Source organism: Hyla sarda, chromosome 12 (genome assembly GCF_029499605.1).
Source record: "Hyla sarda isolate aHylSar1 chromosome 12, aHylSar1.hap1, whole genome shotgun sequence".
In the NCBI taxonomy this organism is placed as follows: Eukaryota; Metazoa; Chordata; class Amphibia; order Anura; family Hylidae; genus Hyla; species Hyla sarda.
This window is the reverse complement of record NC_079200.1, coordinates 22049265-22062681: the sequence shown is the minus strand read 5'-3', so window position 1 is coordinate 22062681 and position 13417 is coordinate 22049265.

Below are 13417 nucleotides of genomic sequence, written 5' to 3'. Positions count from 1 at the left end.
GAAAGAATGTGCCTCCAGCTGTTGCAAAACCATAAGTCCCAGCATGCCCATAAGGGAATGCTGGGAGTTGTGGTGGTCTGCCTCCTGCTGTTGCATAACTACAGCTCCCAGCATGCCCTTTTTGCATGCTGAGAGCTGTTGCTAAGCAACAGCAGGAGGCTGTCACTCACCTCCAACGATCCAGACGCTGCAGGTCAGTCCCGCCGCCGCAGCTGCTCCTGGGGCCCCGATCCCAACAGGGGCGCCGGGGATCGGGGTCCCCAGCACCCGGGGTGCACGTCCCGCACCCGCTCACGTCCTCCAGAAGAGGAGCGGAGCGGGTGCGGGAGTGACACCCGCAGCAGGCGCCCTGATTGGTCGGCCGGTAATCCGGCCGACGAATCAGGGCGATCGTGAGGTGGCACCAGTGCCACCTCACCCCTGCAGGCTCTGGCTGTTCGGGGCCGTCAGAGACGGCCCCGAACAGCCAGTAATTCCGGGTCATCGGGTCACTGGAGACCCGATTGACCCGGAATCGCCGCAGATCGCTGGACTGAATTGTCCAGCGATCTGCGGCGATCGCCGACATGGGGGGGCATAATGACCCCCCTGGGCGATATGCCGGGATGCCTGCTGAACGATTTCAGCAGGCATCCGGCTCCGGTCCCCAACCGGCTAGCGGTGGGGGCCGGAATTCCCACGGGCGTATGGATACGCCCTCGGTCCTTAAGGATTCGGGATGCAGGGCGTATCCATACGCCCTATGTCCTGAAGAGGTTAAAGGGGTACTCCGGTGGAAAACTTTTTTTTTTTTTTAAATCAACTGGTGCCAGAATGTTGAACAGATTTGTAAATGACATCTATTAAACAATCTTTAATCCTTTGGGTACTTATTAGCTGCTGAATACTACAGAGGAAATTCTTTTCTTTTTGGAACACAGTGCTCTCTGCTGACATCACGAGCACAGTGCTCTCTGCTGACATCTCTGTTCATTTTAGGAACTGTCCAGAGCAGCATATGTTTTCTATGGGGATTTTCTCCTACTCTGGACAGTTCTTAAAATGGACAGAGGTGTCAACAGAGAGCACTTTGCTCATGATGTCAGCAGAGAGCTCTGTGTTCCAAAAAGAAAAGAATTTCCTCTGTAGTATTCAGCAGCTAATAAGTACTGGAAGGATTAATGTTTTTTTAATAGAAGTAATATACAAATCTGTTTAACTTTATGGCACCAGCTTTTACCCCTCTAACACTACGTGGAATGTGTATTGTACAATATGCCCTCATTATTGGAGGTCTGCCGAGGCAAAGACTATTCTGTGGAGAATGTAGAAATTAGTTATTACAGCAATAAATATCCCAAAAGTCATGGAGTGGGATTTCAGGGTGGAAATAGAAGATGCCAACCAGGACTCTCTGAGCTGCCAGGGGTGTGGCTGGCATCGGCAGCTGAGGTACAAAGGTCTAGTTTATAACCCTGGTGGTAGGAAGCTTAAAGGGATAGTCCAGTCCTGAAAAATGTATCCCCTATTCCAAGGATAGGGGATAAGTTTCAGATCGCGGGGGGGTACGAACGCTGGGGGGTTCGAACGCGATCTCCTGTATGGGGCCCCGGAAGCCCGCAGAAAGGGGGCGTGTTGACCACTGCATGAAGCCGCAGCTGACACGCCCCTCAATACTACTCTAGGGCAGAGCCGGAGCGCTGCCTTCAGCAATCTCCGGCTCTGCCATAGAGTTGTATTGAGGGGGCGTGTCAGCCGCCGCTTCGTGCGATGGTCAACACTCCCCCTTACTGCGGGCTGCCGGGGGCCCATACAGGAGATCGCGGGGGGCCCCGAGTGGTATTCTTAGGATAGGGATACGTTTTTCAGGACTGGACTACTCCTTTAAATGGATATTCTGCCGAACCCAAGTCAGTGTTATTCGTCTCCTGTACCAAGTAACAGTAACTTCAATTAACTACAGTACAGTCAAGTCAGTAACTAAGCAGATAAAAAAAAGACAACCACAAGTCCCAGCAAGGCTTAAAGGGGTACTCTGCCCCTAGACATTTAATGGATAGGGGATAAGATTTCTGATCACGGGGGGGTCCCGCCGCTGGGGACCCCCGCCATCTCCCTGCTGCATTCGGTGTTCGTTTAGACCATTGGGTGTAGCGCCAGAGGCTCGTGACATCACAGCTGGGCCCGATGGTGACATCACGGTCGCGCCCCCTCAATGCAAGTCTATGGGAGGGGGCGTGAGAGGGCAGCACCAGAGGTTCATGACGTCACAGCCGTGCCCCGCTCGTGACGTCATGGGGTGCCCCCTCAATGCAAGTCTATGGAAGGCTCGTGACGCCACAGCTGCGCCCCGCTCGTGATGTCACGGCCGCACCCCCTCAATGTAAGTCAATGGGAGGGGGCGTGACGGACGTCACGCCCCCTCCCATTGACTTGAAATGAGGGGGCGTGGCCGTGATGTCACAAGCAGGCGTGACCGTGACATCACCAGCCTCTACCTCGCCTCGCCAGTCATCCGGCACGGAGCGAAGTTCGCTTTGTGCACCGGATGTCTGGGGTGCAGCAGGCGAGATTGCGGGGGACCCCAGCGGGCGGGACATCTTATCCCCTATCCTGTGCATAGGGGATAAGATGTCGTGGGGCAGAGTACCCCTTTATACTAGTCCAGTACTGACAGTACCTTTCTAATGTCTTTTACCCTTTCACATCTCTTAACAAACCCAGGTGTTACAGAGTCTATGTGAGGTTTGTTCCAACCATAAATTCTAAGTAATTTGAAGGAACCTGACGTATTCATAGCGCTGCCTCCATGATCTATGCAGGTTCTTCTAATCTTCTGCAAAGGTTTTAGATATCTGTGAATTTCTTAGCCTCAGAGATGAGAGCAGTGGAGCCGAAATTATTGCTTCTGTTCCTAGAGTGAATGTCACACATAGATGCAGATTAATGTGGGGATGGGTTGTATGTCTCACATGAGTGTTTTTGGGCCTCCTGCCAGGTTGTTGCTTTTTTTATAATATTAGGCCATAGGTAGCATGTACCATCAGCACGGCCATCTCAAGATGGTTATTTGCAGGAATTAATGGCAACAATAGAGAACTTTTGGTTGCACTTATGGAAATGGCTTTGGTATATTTCCTGCTTGTTGCCTACTGGGAATCACAATATGGTCGTATGTTTCTATTATAGAATATTTGACACAGTCCGGACCTCAGTCTCTGAGGAAAGGGATTTAGGATTAATTATTTCAGAAGACTTAAAGGTAGGAAAACAATGTAATAGAGCAGCAGGAAACGCTAGCAGAATGCTTGGATGTATAGGGAGAGGTATAAGCAGTAGAAAGAGAGAAGTGCTCATGGGTGTATAGGGAGAGGTATAAGCAGTAGAAAGAGAGAAGTGCTCATGGATATATAGGGAGAGGTATAAGCAGTAGAAAGAGAGAAGTGCTCATGGGTGTATAGGGAGAGGTATAAGCAGTAGAAAGAGAGAAGTGCTCATGGATATATAGGGAGAGGTATAAGCAGTAGAAAGAGAGAAGTGCTCATGGGTGTATAGGGAGAGGTATAAGCAGTAGAAAGAGAGAAGTGCTCATGGATATATAGGGAGAGGTATAAGCAGTAGAAAGAGAGAAGTGCTCATGGGTGTATAGGGAGAGGTATAAGCAGTAGAAAGAGAGAAGTGCTCATGGGTGTATAGGGAGAGGTATAAGCAGTAGAAAGAGAGAAGTGCTCATGGGTGTATAGGGAGAGGTATAAGCAGTAGAAAGAGAGAAGTGCTCATGGATATATAGGGAGAGGTATAAGCAGTAGAAAGAGAGAAGTGCTCATGGGTGTATAGGGAGAGGTATAAGCAGTAGAAAGAGAGAAGTGCTCATGGGTGTATAGGGAGAGGTATAAGCAGTAGAAAGAGAGAAGTGCTCATGGATATATAGGGAGAGGTATAAGCAGTAGAAAGAGAGAAGTGCTCATGGGTGTATAGGGAGAGGTATAAGCAGTAGAAAGAGAGAAGTGCTCATGGATATATAGGGAGAGGTATAAGCAGTAGAAAGAGAGAAGTGCTCATGGGTGTATAGGGAGAGGTATAAGCAGTAGAAATAGAGAAGTGCTCATGGGTGTATAGGGAGAGGTATAAGCAGTAGAGAGAGAGAGAGAAGTTCTCATGTCGCTGTACAGAACACTGGTGAGACCTCACTTGGAGTATTGTGCGCAGTACTGGATGCCGTATCTCCAGAAGGATATAGATATTCTAGAGAGAGTTCAGAGAAGATACTAAACTAGTACATGGATTGCAGGATAAAACTTACCAGGAAAGGTTAAAGGACCTTAACATGTATAGAAGAAAGAAGAGACAGAGGGATAAGATAGAGACTTTATATACATAAAGGGAATCAACACGGTAAAGGGGGAGAAGATATTTAAAAGAAGAAAAACTACCACAAGAGGACATAGTTTTAAATTAAAGGGGCAAAGGTTTGTGCAGTAATATCAGGAAGTATTACTTTACTGAGAGTAGTGGATACATAGAATAGCCTTCCTGCAGAAGTGGTCGCTGCAAATACAGTGAAGGAGTTTAAACATGCATGGGATAGACATAAGACTATCCTTCATATAAGATAGGGATAGGCATAAGGGTATCCTTCATATAAGATAGAGATAGGCATAAGGCTATCCTTCATATAAGATAGAGATAAGCATAAGGCTATCCTTCATATAAGATAGTGATAAGCATAAGGCTATCCTTCATATAAGATAGGGATAAGCATAAGGCTATCCTTCATATAAGATAGGGATAAGCATAAGGCTATCCTTCATATAAGATAGGGATAAGCATAAGGCTATCCTTCATATAAGATAGGGATAAGCATAAGGCTATCCTTCATATAAGATAGAGATAAACATAAGGCTATCCTTCATATAAGATAGTGATAAGCATAAGGCTATCCTTCATATAAGATAGGGATAAGCATAAGGCTATCCTTCATATAAGATAGGGATAAGCATAAGGCTATCCTTCATATAAGATAGAGATAAGCATAAGGCTATCCTTCATATAAGATAGGGATAGGCATAAGGATATTCTTCATATAAGATAGGGATAGGTATAAGGCTATCCTTCATATAAAATAGAGATAGGCATAAGACTATCCTTCATATAAAATAGAGATAGGCATAAGGTTATCCTTCATATAAGATGGGGATAGGCATAAGGCTATCCTTCAAATAAGATAGAGATAAGCATAAGACTATCCTTCATATAAGATAGGGATAGGCATAAGGTTATCCTTCATATAAGATAGAGATAAGCATAAGGTTATCCTTCATATAAGATAGAGATAAGTATAAGGCTATCCTTCATATAAGATAGGGCCAGGGACTATTGATAGTATTCAGATTATTGGGCAGACTAGATGGGCCAAATGATCAGTTCATCTTAAAGGGCTTATAGATGTCTTCAAATGGTTTTTCTGACTTACTGCAGTACTAGAGCCCATGTAAAATGTAACTTAAAGGGGTACTCCAGTTTTTTGTTTTTTTTATGAACTGGTGCCAGAAAGTTAAACAGATTTGTAAATGACTTCTATTTAAAAATAGTAATCCTTCCAGTACTTTTTAGCAGCTGTATGCTACAGAGGAAATTCTTTTATTTTAAAATTTATTTTTTGTCTTGTCCAGAGTGCTCTCTGCTTACACCTCTGTCCGTGTCAGGAACTGTCCAGAGTAGCATAGGTTTGCTATGGGGATTTTCTCCTGCTCTGGACAGTTCCTGATACGGGCATCAGGTGTCAGCAGAGAGCACTGTGGGACAAGACAAAAAAGAAAATAATTTCCTCTGTAGCATACAGCTGCTAACAAGTACTGGGAGGTAAAGATGTTTTAATAGAAATAATTTACAAATCTGTTTAACTTTCTGGCACCAATTGATTTCCTCCAGATTACCCTTTTAAAGGGGTATTTCAGGATTTTTTTTTATTTGACTATGCTACAGAGGATGTAAAGTTAGTGTAGTTCATAATATAGTGTCTGTACCTGTGTGTGACGGTGGTCTCGCAATTTTTCTGTGACTTTCACCCCAATATTTTTTTTTTTCATCATACAAAATTACTCAGGTCTCGGGTTTTCCCAGGTTGCAGTGCAACCGAGACATGACATCACTAGTCAGGCGTGCAAAGGGAGTCTGTCTGCTTCAATGGGTGGAGCAACCCCAGGGTGGGAGAGAGATCATTCTGCAACTAATTTTTTTAAATATTTTTTTGCAACAGCTGGAGGCACCCTGGTCAGAAAACACTGGTCTTTTGAATGGAATGCAGCTCATTTGTGTTTCAATGGGTGGGAGGGAGAAAAGTGACCTCACACTTACAAACGAGGAACTATGGGATTTGTAGTTTGAGAGAACGAACTCCAACAGGAAATACCCAGTTTACAAAAAAAATAGCCACAGTGTTATGGTTAGCTCACAACATAGCCATTTAGCCCCAAGACAAGCGCAGATCCGTCCTAAGCATGTCCATTACTGTCTGGCAGGTACATACTAAAATCAGCTTATCTCCTTAAGGACACATGACGTACTGGAACGTCATGTGTCCGCTCCCGATCTATAACGCGGGGACCCGTGTCTAATAGCGCGCGGCATTGATGGCGGTGCCGCGTGCTATTAACCCTTTAACTCTAAAGTAAAAGAATGCCGGTTAGCTCAGTGCCTCCTCGCTGTCCGATCGCCGAATGACAGCTCAGTGCCTGAGATCCAGGCATGAGCAGTCAAGCGGCAGAATCATCGATCTATGGTTTCCTATGAGAAACCAGTGATCAGCATAGGAGATCAGTGTGTGCAGTGTTATAGGTCCCTATGGGATAACAATGATCAGTATAAGAGATCAGTGTGTGCAGTGTTATAGGTCCCTATGGGATAACAGAGATCAGTATAAGAGATCAGTGTGTGCAGTGTTATAGGTCCCTATGGGATAACAGTGATCAGTATAAGAGATCAGTGTGTGCAGTGTTATAGGTCCCTATGGGACCTATAACACTGCAAAAAAAAAAAAATAAGTGAATAAAGATCATTTAACACCTCCCCTATTAAAAGTTTGAATCACCCCCCTTTTCCCATAGAAAAAAAACACACTTTGTAAATAAAAAGAAAAATAAACATATATGGTATCATCGCGTGCGGAAATGTCCGAATTATAAAAATATATCAATAATTAAACCGCATGGTCAATCGCGTACACGTAAAAAAAATTCAAAAGTCCAAAATAGTGCATTTTCGGTCACTTTTATTATCATGAAAAAATGAATAAAAACGATCAATAAGTCCTATCAATGCAAAAATGGTACGCTAAAAACTTCAGATCATGGTGCAAAAAATGAGCCCTCATACCGCCCCATACACGGAAAAATAAAAATGTTATAGGGGTCAGAAGATGACAATTTTAAACGTATTAATTTTCCTGCATGTAGTTAGGATTTTTTCCAGAAGTGCGACAAAATCAAACCTATATAAGTAGGGGATCACTTTAATTGTATGGACCTACAGAATAAAGAAAAGGTGTCATTTTTACTGAAAAATGTACTAAGTAGAAACGGAAGCCCCCAAAATTTACAAAATAAGGTTTCGTTTTTTTCAATTTTGTATCACAATGATTTTTTTTTTCCGTTTCGCCGTAGATTTTTGGGCAAAATGACTGATGTAATTACAAAGTAGAATTGGTGGCGCAAAAAATAAGCCATCATATGGATTTTTAGGTGCAAAATTGAAAGAGTTAGGATTTTTTAAAGGCAAGGTGGAAAAAACGAAAATGCAAAAACGGAAAAACACTCGGTCCTGAAGGGGTTATAGTGGATAACCCCTTTAAAGGGGTACTCCACTGCTCAGCATTTGGAATCAACTGTTCCGAATGCTGGAGCCGGCGCCAGGAACTCGTGATGTCATAGCCCCGCCCTCATGACATCACGCCCCACCCCCTCAATGCAAGTCTATGGGAGGGGGCGTGACATCTGTCACGCCCCCTCCCATAGACTTGCATTGAGGAGGCGGAGCTTGATGGTATGAGGGGGCGGGACTATGATGTCACGAGCTCCCGGCGCCAGCTCCAGCGTTTGGAACAGTTTGTTCCAAACGCTGAGCAGTGGAGTACCCCTTTAATAGAGTAAGGTCAGGTGGTTAGGACAAAACTGGAATCAAAAGAAATGTATTTGTGGTTTTGAATCGCATTGACGATTGATGATATTGCTGGTCAAACTGTCAGCATTGAGCATATGTCATTGATGTTACTTTTTGGTTAGGAGGTACAGGTGTCATTGACGGCCCTTTTTCATATAGTTGGAGATGATGTTCTTAAAGGGGTACTCCCGTGGAAAACTTTTTTTTTTTTTTTAAATCAACTGGTGTCAGAAAGTTAAACAGATTTGTAAATTACTTCTATTAAAAATTCTTAATCCTTCCAGTACTTTTTAGGGTCTGTATAGTACAGAGGAAATGCTTTTCTTTTTGGATTTCTCTGATGTCACGACCACAGTGCTCTCTGCTGACCTCTGCTGTCCATTTTTGGAACTGTCCAGAGCAGGAGAAAATCCCCGTAGCAAACATATGCTACTCTGGACAGTTCCTAAAATGGACAGCAGAGGTCAGCAGAGAGCACTGTGGTCATAATATCAGAGAAATCCAAAAAGAAAAGCATTTCCTCTGTAGTATACAGCCCATAAAATGTATTGGAAGGTAAGATTTTTTAATTGAAGTAATTTACAAATCTGTTTAACTTTCTGGCACCAGTTGGTTTAAAAAAAAAGTTTTCCACGGGAGTACCCCTTTAATAACCACGAATAACCATAAAAAGATACTGTATGTTCCAAAATGCATCTATTAACTGCCAGTTTTGACTTGATGCCTTGACGTGTTGTTGTTGGGTTTATATCCTGGTAGAGCAGAGATTTGTCACTTGGAGCGGTGCAGTCCTGTTATTAGCTGAAAAACAATGACAAAAAAGAACAAGTTGGCAAATTATATTTGTGGTCACACTCACGTCTGGGGTCCCACCATGTAAACTGGGGTCCCACCAAATTCTGAAACTCGCTGATGGTAAAGTGAAAATCTTCAACGTTTACGCAGCCTAAGCTGTTCATGAGTACCCAATGTTATTTTAGTAGCATAGACAGTGGCCCTGGCTATTAAGAAATAGCCTTAGATCTTCTGTTCCGGGGCCGATTTGGATCATGGGCGGAGCTTGGTGACATCACTGCTCCTGCTTCTCTGCTGGATCCCGCTACTAGCAAACAGCAGCAGTGATGTCGAAAGCTCCACCCATGCTCCAAATCGGCCCCGGGATGGAAGATACCAAAGAAGATAGTGGGAGAACCGGAGCACGGAACAGGATCAGGTAAGTATCGTTGTCATCAGTGTCACCTGCAGTACCTGACTGTACCGACCGGTTAGTGTAGGTGACATTGAGGACAGATTCCCTTTAAGGGCATGGTTGTCAGGATCAGAATAAGGTAGTTGGGAAAACTTCAGTGTGTGATAATTAACTGTTTACATTTCCCATCTCTTATAGTACGACACCACAGTACCATGAAGCTAACATGATTAATTGGAAGATGAGGGATCATTTGAGGTGCAAGTTGGACATATTCAACATACTGTCCATCAAGCTTCAAAGTTGGACATTAAATTTCTTCTAAAACCAATGGTTATGGCCTCTTAGTGAACCTCAGTATTACTGCATGAACTAGACTGGAGACTTACATATACTCCCTGACTGATTATAGGCCATGCACATGTCCATCCCCATCAATAGGATAAAACACTGTGGCCCTCATTTCCTATTGCAAACCCTACATGTTTTGTCGGGTTTGCGCCAGAAATTCCGCCTGTGCACGCATTTGCGCCAGAATTGAAAAAAAAACAGACTAACTCTCCATTTTGCTAAAAAAAAACAATAAAGGAGCGTTACCGTCGGGAAAAGGGGGCGTGGTCACAGAAAAGGTTTCCCGACATTTTCACAAAAACCCAACATATTTACTAAGGTTTCCACAGAAAATGTGGTAGATTTCAACTGATGAAAACCTGACAGATCAGATCATGTGTTAAAAAAAGCCAGGTGTAGGGAAAGTGGAAAATGTATGGAAACCTTAATAAATTCCGTGGAAAATAAAGTGTAGGGAATTAAAACCCACAAAGAAACCTACACAACACTCTTAGTAAATAAGGCCTGTATATTATCAATATTTTACCAGTAATATAATGATGAATACTAAATATTAGGGATTGACCGATTATCGGTTTGGCCGATATTATCGGCCGATATTCACGATTTTGGACGTTATCGGCAATTAGCTTGCCGATAATCCGATAATGCCCCGCCCAAAGCTCCGCCAACTAAACACCCCCCCCCCCACACCGCACCGCGCCGAACCCCCCACCGCACCGCCCCGGCCAGAGACCATCGCCGCCGCTGCCCCATTGCCTCCCTCATCCCCGGTTTTATAATTACCTGTTCCCGGGGCCCGGGGTCCACGCTACCTCTGGCTCCTGCGGCATCCTGTGTTACGCTGTGCGCTGTGCAATGACAAGTGACGTCCTCAACGCGACTTCACCATCAGTGAGCACAGTGACAGCTCAGGAGGACGCCGCCGGAGCCAGAAGTAGCGCGGACCCCGGGCCTCGGGAACAGGTAATTATAAAACCGGGAATGTGGGAGGCAATTGGACAGCGGCGGCGATGGTCTCTGGTCGGGGCGGTGCGGTGGGGGGGTTTGGCGCGGTGCAGTGGGGGGGTGCGGCACGTTGTGCGGTGGGGGTGTGCGGCGTGGTGGGGGGGGGGGGCGTCTCGGTGGCGGTGATAGGACTCAGGAGGACCCCAGGACAGACAGGGGGAGAGAAGCAGGTGGCGGCGGCGGTCTCTGGCACCGCAAAAGCCGCAGCAGTTCATTGATTTAAAGCGCCCGCTTTAAATCAATGATCTGCAGCGGTGTCGCCGGGGGGGGGGGATAAATAGCTGATAACTTATACCGGAATATCGGTATAAGTTATCGGCTATCAGCCCTAACCTCCACAGAGTATCGTATCGGCCCTAAAATAATCGATATCAGTCGATCCCTTCTAAATATACCTACCTACACTACCTTACATTAGCACAATATATACATCCGCTTAAATTGAAACACAAAATAAAGAATTATATAACTGTAACTATAACTACTATAAATAAACAACTACTACTACTACTGGATAAGGAAAAAAAAAATACAAACTCCCAAGCTGATAAAAAAAGATATTCGTTACTAATAACAACTTAGCCCTGGAAAAAATAATCATGAACCACAATTTATTTTACTAAACATAAGGAATCCAGTCACAAGCTCCAAGGTATCTACTAGTGTTGGGCGCGAATATTCGCATTTCAAATTTTTATTGCGAATATCGCAAATTCACAAATTACGAATATTCACTTTTTTCCGCATATGCGCATATTCCTTCTTTTCACTTGTGGCCAATTTGAATGATGCAAATACACTTGTCAGAGGTTATCAACAACATCCCTAGAAACCAATAGTAAAGTTGCCCCCCCCCCCCTCACTGTTTTCTTCCTCGAATATGCGAATATAACGAATACACAAAATTTGCGAATATAGGACGACTATTCATCTATATATTCGCAAATTATTGCGAATTCGAATATGGGCAATGCCGCTCATCACTAATATCTACTAAAAAGGCGCTGGCATAGTCCACCCATCTAGTGACGTTACTCATACTTCTAGGAAAGAGACAAAAAAAACTGAGAATAAATAGAATTAACAATAAAAAGGGATTGGCAGCTTTCAACACTTCTTTAAGGACCTTGAAAGCTTACTTAAAACCAGCAGTTCAACTTGACATTTTATACATCACATAGGTCACATGACTTCCAAAGAAATCCAATGACCTGTTGTTACTGACTCAAGGAAACTTTTACCCCTGGAGCAACCAAGAGCAGATTAGTCAGAAAGCTGTCCAATCACTTTTCATTTGTGGCGGGACCACCGATGTAGCATTGTAGGTGGTGGGGCCAGATGGTATTAACCCCTGGGGCAAGATGTTATTAAGCCGTAGTGTTTGTGACGCCAGAGTGGTTTTTGGTACTGGAACCACACGAACTGTATCTCCGTGATTCCAATGGCTAGTTAAGGAAAGGAGAGTCCACAACCAGTTATGGGTTAACGGAGGCTTTACTGAGTTCAGACAGATGGAATGATCTTCACAGCTAGGCCACAATCCCAGAGAGGTGGCCAGGAACCCAGAAGGACCTCGCAGCTTGCTGGGACCAATTAGACTTTTTATAAATTTGAGACAATTGTCTTGAGGCTTGACTATATGCAGGACTTGACAATTTGTAGTTACAGTAGACACAGGGGGAGATTTATCAAAACCTGTGCAGAGGAAGAGTTGCCCAGTTGCCCATAGCAACCAATCAGATCGCTTCTTTCATTTTTGAAAAGGCCTCTGCAAAATGAAAGAAGTGATCTGATTGGTTGCTATGGGCAACTCAGCAACTTTTTCTCTGGACATGTTTTGATAAATCTCTCCCATAGACTTTTGACTTACTGGAATGACTGTAGCTTTGTGGCCTTCCAGATGCTGATCACTAGCACTGAGATCTCTAATGTTTGCAGTGCTCAGTAGCAAGTGGTAAGAGAGTGAATTGTAATGGCTGCCCCTTTTTATAGTGGGGGGCTGGACTAAGGCCCATTGGTCAAGCTGCGGGTCATAGGTTAACCCCTTAAGGACCAGGCCATTTTACACCTTAAGGACCGAAGCGTTTTTTTGCAATTCTGACCACTGTCACTTTAAACATTAATAACTCTGGAATGCTTTTAGTTATCATTCTGATTCCGAGATTGTTTTTTCGTGACATATTCTACTTTAACTTAGTGGTAAAATTGTATGGTAACTTGCATCCTTTCTTGTGGAAAAACCCCAAAATTTGATGAAAAAAATGAAAATTTTGCATTTTTCTAACTTTGAAGCTCTCTGCTTGTAAGGAAAATGGATATTCAAAATATATTTTTTTTGTGTTCACATATACAATATGTCTACTTTATGTTTGCATCATAAAATTTATGAGTTTTTACTTTTGGAAGACACCAGAGGGCTTCAAAGTTCAGCAGCAATTTTGAAATTTTTCACAAAATTTTCAAACTCACAATTTTTCAGGGACCAGTTCAGATTTGAAGTGGATTTGAAGGGTCTTCATATTAGAAATACCCCATAAAAGACCCCATTATAAAAAATGCACCCCCCAAAGTATTCAAAATGACATTCAGTAAGTGTATTAACCCTTTAGGTGTTTCACAGGAATAGCAGCAAAGTGAAGGAGAAAATTCAAAATTTTAATTTTTTACACTCACATGTTCTTGTAGACCCAATTTTTTTATTTTTGCAAGGGGTAAAAAGGAGAAAATTTTTAC